The sequence below is a fragment of the Acomys minous genome (genome assembly GCF_964271855.1).
Source record: "Acomys minous genome assembly, chromosome: 8".
NCBI classification, from domain to species: domain Eukaryota; kingdom Metazoa; phylum Chordata; class Mammalia; order Rodentia; family Muridae; genus Acomys; species Acomys minous.
The window spans coordinates 25769140-25775139 of NC_140489.1; the positions used below are offsets into that span (position 1 = coordinate 25769140).

The 6000-nt window shown below is 39.3% G+C and overlaps 1 pseudogene across 1 annotated transcript in view; it reads left to right on the forward strand.

The window, feature by feature from the left end:
- The window catches only part of LOC311603456 (transmembrane protein 268-like), a 59229-nt pseudogene extending 55828 nt beyond the window's left edge, over nt 1-3401 (forward strand). The window contains exon 6 of the transcript in view: nt 3300-3401. The product of the transcript in view is annotated as a transmembrane protein 268-like (transcript). The remainder of the gene's footprint in view (nt 1-3299) is intronic.
- The last annotated feature ends 2599 nt before the right edge of the window (nt 3402-6000 follow it).

The following is a 6000-nucleotide window of genomic DNA, read 5'->3' on the forward strand; positions in this document are numbered from 1 at the left end:
CAACAATTCAAGGGAATACAAACTACTCTTGATACTGAAAACTTCCCATGGTGACAAAAGAAGGCTCGTTGAGGCTCCATATTCCACCTTACCTTACCAGGAGTCCTCATTAGGATAGACTTCAAGGATTCCAGGAAATTTCCACTGTACTAGGTTTCTACACCACCCCCAAATACCCCCAATTTCAACAATCTCTCCCTGCACTGCCTCCACAACACGCAACCTAATTGCCCTCAACCTCATCCCCACAAGCTCTCAGTCTTCCCACAAAATCTATTCTATTCCCCCTCCTAGGGAGATACTATATTATCTATATCCCTCCTCTTTACCTAACCTCCCTGGGTCTACTGGTTATAGCTTGGTTAATGAATAATATTTCCTGTTTGATTACCTAGATTTTTCATTTCCAAAATTCCATCAGCTTGTATTTTCTTTGTTGATTCTATTTTCAATATTAGGTCTTGAACAGTTTTATCTATTTGCTTACATCATGTTGTCCTGGATTTCTTTAAGAGATTTTTTTCATTTTCTTATTTATGTCCTCTATGATATTACTAAAGGCTGTTATTAGGTCTTTTTCTTGTGTTTCAGCTATGGTGGAATATTCAAGGCCTGCTATGGTAGAATAGCTGGTCTCTAGTGGAGACATACTGCCCTGGCTGTAGTTGATTGTGCTTTTATGCTGGCATCTAGATATCGGGGTTTGGGGTGATTACAGTCTAGGTGCTGATTTCTGGATTTGTTATTGTTGTGTGGGAGCGCTGTTCCTTGGTTTCTATTTTCTGTCTGGATTTTCAGGGAGTATGATGGTTGTGTTTACCTGTTTTCCTGGTATGTTCATCTGGTGTGTTCATAGGGAATGCTTGCTGATGTTAGAGGACAGGCAGCTGGGATAAGTAGGGGGAAGGGAGTTTGGAGGCAGAGATCTCTACAATCAGTTGGGAGAAAGTTAGAAAGGAAAGGGAGACCACAGCAGGTTTCCAACTACAGAGCTGGGAATGAGACTTGGCCATTTGCATCTCAGGAGCAGAAGGAGAGATGTGGGTCTGCCTTTGGCCTACTTATTGCCCTAGGAGGTACAGCCCTTGGCTTAGTAGGAAGTGCACCTGCTGGAGTTGGACTCTGGTACAAAGTAACAAGTGGTGGCAGGGAGGTTGGGAAGGGATGATCTGTGGGATTTACAGGAGGAGTGGGAAAAAGCTGCAGATGGTGTTCGGCTGCACCACAGGGATGACGCAGGGGAATTGAGTCTGGGCAATCAGAGAAAGAGGAGAAGGTCTGCAGGCAACTTACCTAGTTTTCTGGTAGGTACATTCTGCAGCCTATCATGGGATGCCTGCTGGAGTTGGGAGCTGGGATACAGGAAGGAAGGGTGAGGGAGGTTAGGAGGAGATGGTCCATGGGATCTACAGGAGTTGTGGGCTGCAGGGAGAGAAGGCTGCAGAAGGAGCTCTGTTGTAGCATTAAGGACAAGACTCAGGGATTGGGTCTGCATGTTTGAAATTCTTAAAGGATACATTTTGTTACAAATTGTGGGAATGAATTATACTGTATTTCTTTTAAAAAGATGAAAAAGAAAAAATATAACTGAATTTAAATATAAAGCAAGAAAACTGCCCTTACATACTTCAGAGTTAACTTGTTTTCAGGAAAAGCAAATCATCTCTTTCTGGTTAATTGCATACTGCACTTGTGCAGGGTGTCTTATGAAATCTTTACACACGTCAGGATCTCTTAATACCAGGATATAAAGACTCCAGCCTTTCAATTCAGTCTTCTACTTGTCCTTTCATTTTCTTTGTTTTCTTTATACTAATAAACTGTCTGAATTAGAGAAAAATAAAACAAAACTATTCCGGAGATAGTTATAAGACTAACCTTTTTCCTTGTCATCCAGTGTAACATTAAACGGAGTTGTACTTATTATTCAGTGTGACTGGGGAAATACAGGCAGTATATCATAGGCGAGATACACTTATTTGTCTCTCGTTTCATATTTTTTCCTTTCTTATTATTTAATTAATTTTTAAAAATTATAACTCATTGACATTACATCCCAATTGTGATCCCATAGCTCTTATCTTCCTGTTCACACCCTCCCTCCCTTTTCCTCCTTATTCCCTCCCCTAGACCTCTGGCAGATGGGGTCCTCCTCCCTCACCATCTGACCATAGCTTAAACAGGTCTCATCTGCATCTCCTTCCTCTCTGTTCCCACAGGGCCTCTCCATTTATTACTTCACTCTAGCTCTCAGCCTAGAGTTCATTACCTTGGCTAGCATATAAGTTTTCATGGTGTATTCTCCCATTCTCTGCTTAAAACCTAAGATTATAGATGATACCTTGGTTTTGTTGTTGTTGTTGTTGTTGTTGTTGTTGTCAGTTTGCTTGGTTTTGGTTTTTTTATATAGAGATATTTGTCCATCATTATTGTTCTGAAAAATTATAATCCAGTCTTGACTATGTTATCGACCCCTTCTCCAGACTCATTTCAAGTCCGGATCTTCCTTTCTGGAAAACTAGAACTCTAATGTTCCATAAAAAGTCTAATTTTCAAACTTCTGTTTTTGAAAATATTATATTTGTTCACTCTACTTTCTTTATATTTCTGATTTGCTTATCCCAATTTAGAGTTTTCTTTCACTTTAACCTGATTAAAATATATTTATGTGAAGCTGGCTCTGGTGGCACATGCCTTTTATCCCAGCATTTGGGTGGCAGAGGCAGCCAGATCTCTGAGTTCGAGGCCAGCCTGGTTTCTAAGATATTTTCATCTCTGAATTCCTCAAAGAAATAGACCACAGTATTTTGTACCCATATATTTACTTTCCACTATATGGTCTGTATGATACTATTAATAGATATTTAATCATTTTAGAGACCCACTCTCCTGGGCATTTTTGCCAAAACAATGTTTACATCAATCAGTTGTGATTATGCAAAATGTACATGATCATTCCTAAGTTGATTGGAAGTGAAAATGTCAATTTTATTAATTTTGTTGAAAAGAAGCATTATAAACATTATTAGTATCTAAAGGGGAGAAATGATAATCTAGCTGCTTGTGTGTCATCTGAAGCAATATGACTCAATTGACAGAGTCTCATAGAAAGTCTGAGGCCTGGTGAATCCTTGTCACACATTGATGGTAAGCAATTTGGTGGTTTTATAAAATTAAATTCTTAAGATGATGTAATTTTTCAATCTTTCTCATGCTTTTTTTTAAATTTATAGTAAAAGAGATTATCCACATTGTACATTATGTGAATGCTAGGGTCCCATTTTTTTTTTCTTTTATAGCCTTTTGGAAGTGCTTATTCCCACCTGGCCTTCACACTTAGTGATAAAGGTTTTGAGAGTGCCCACACTCAACATGACCGTGTTGTATTGACATTCACTTGATTGTTTGGACTGTTTTAGTTAGAGTATACTTAGTATACATGCATTTGTTCATTGCACATTGAAAACATAGTTTCTTGTTGTAATTTCTTTTTTTTTTTTTACTTTTTTAATTAATTTATTTATATTACATCTCAATTGTTATCCCATCCCTTGTATCCCCCTGTTCCTCCCTCCCTTCCTCTTTTACCCTATTCCTCTTCCCTATGTCTGTGACTGAGGGGGACCCCCTCCTCCTCTATACGATCATAGGGTATCAAGTCTCTTCTTGATAGCCTGTTATCCTTCCTATGAGTGCCACTGGACCTACCCATCAGGGGACGTGGTCAAATATGAGGTACCACAGTTCATGAAAAAGTCAGTCCCCACTCTCCACTCAACTGTGGAGAATGTCTTGTCCCTTAGCTAGATCTGGGTAGAGGTTCGATGTTATCTGCACGTATTGGTAGGTGCCATAGTTTGAGCAGAATCCCTGGGCCCAGATCCACCCATCATAATGTCATTCTTGTAGGTTTCTAGGACCCTTTGGATCCTTCTATTTCCCCATTCTCACATTCTTCTCTCACTTGGAGTCCCAATAGGATGCCCTCACATCTATCCCAAATTTTTAGTAAGTGAAGACTTTCATGGGACATGTTCCTTGGGCTAGTGTCCAATTATGAATGAGTATAGAGAATGAAGATGACATCAGAAGATGGAATAATCTCCCTTATTCATGGATTGGGAGAATTAACATAGTAAAAATGGCCATCTTACCAAAAGCAATTTACAGATTTAATGCAATATCCATCAAAATACCTGCCCAATTTTTAAAAGACATTGAAAGTTCAATTCTCAACTTTATATGGAAAAACAAAAAAAAAAACAGAATAGCTAAAACAATCTTATACAATAAAAGATCCTCCAGAGGAATGTACATTCCTGATCTTAAGATGCTGTAATTTCTTAATAAAACATTGTCATTGCTGACTAGCATTAAACTGCTCTTATTAATCTAATTTTGTTTATTTGGGTTTTAAAAAATAATTTATTCAGATAACATCCAGATTGTTATCCCCTCACTTTTATCTGCCCATGTCCTCCTCCCTTTCTCTTTCATGCTATTCCCATCCGCTCAACCTCTGCCAGAAGGCTAACTCCTCCCCCATCACTGGATCATAGCCTATCAAGTCTCATCTGGATAGCCTGTTTTCCCTTCCTCTCAGTGCCACCAAGCCTTCCCACCAAGAGGAAGTAGTCAAATATGGGGCAGAAGACTCCCTGATGACTAAGGACATTGAGCATTTCTTTAAATGTTTCTCATCCATTTGATATTCCTTTGTTGAAAATTCTCTGTTTAGCTCTGAACCCCATTTCTTAATTGAATTATTTGTTTTAGTGATATTTAATTTCTTGAGTTCTTTATATATTTTGGATATTAGCCCAAAATATGTTAGGGTTGGTGAAGATCTAATTTTGTTTATTTGTAATCATTCTTATGAATTGAATTCTTCTATGTACAATCATTTTTATTGTTAGTATCCTTTGTGTTATTAACATGTATCCTAATAAAAAGCCATGTATGAATCAATGTAATGCTATGTTTTTTGCACATTTATTTCTCTTACAACATTCAACAATAAAATTTCCTTATGAGACTGGGTGAACATTCACTATATTTCTTCTAACATTGTGTTGTGTTGTACTGTGAATACATTCATCATACATGATTTCTAAGGTGATGAATTATCTAGGTAACCTCCAACACTTGGCATGAGAGAGACACTGCCATGCATATTTTTGTATTCATATGCACTGATCTAACTGTTCTCTAGAACAAATTTCAAGGAGCAGTCTTACAGAAAAAAAGAACATCTCTCCTTCTCAGAGAAGGAGAACTCCTTCCTCACATGGATCCCAACCCACCCTGGCACATCAAGTCACAGCAGGATGCACACCAAGTGCTTCCTTTCTCATTGAGGCCAAAAAAACACAGCCTAGTTAAGAGAAAGGCATCGAGAGGCAGGCAACATAGTCCATGACAGCCCCTACTCCTATTTTTAGGGGAGCCAGATGATGACAAAGCTGCACATCTGTTGCATATGTGTAGGGAGTCTATGTTCAGCCCATGCATGCTCTTTGGTTGGTGGTACAATCTATGTGAGGTCCGATGGGCCCAAATTATTGACTCTGTTGGTCATATGGTGTGCTTGACTCCTCTGGCTCTCTCAACTCTTCCTCCTTCTCTTTCATAAAACTCCCTGAACTTAGCCTATTGTGGGTCTCTGCATCTGTTTCCATCAGCTACTGGATAAAGCTTCTCAGAAGACGGTTGTGCTAGGCTCCTGTCTGCAAGCACCAGAGAGTATCATAGGTAGTGCCAGGAACTGGCTCTCTCCAATGGGGTGGGTCTCAAGCTGGGCCGGTCATTGGTTTGCCATTCCCTCAATCACTGTTCCATCTTTGTCCTTAAATTTCTGGTAAGCAAGACAAATTTTGAGTTGAAGTATTTGTGGCTGGGTTGGTGTCCCCCTCCATTCCCCGGAAGTCTCACTTGGCTACAGAATGTGGCAACTTCAAGCTTCATATCTCCTGCTGCTAGGAGTCTCCGCTAGGCTCATCC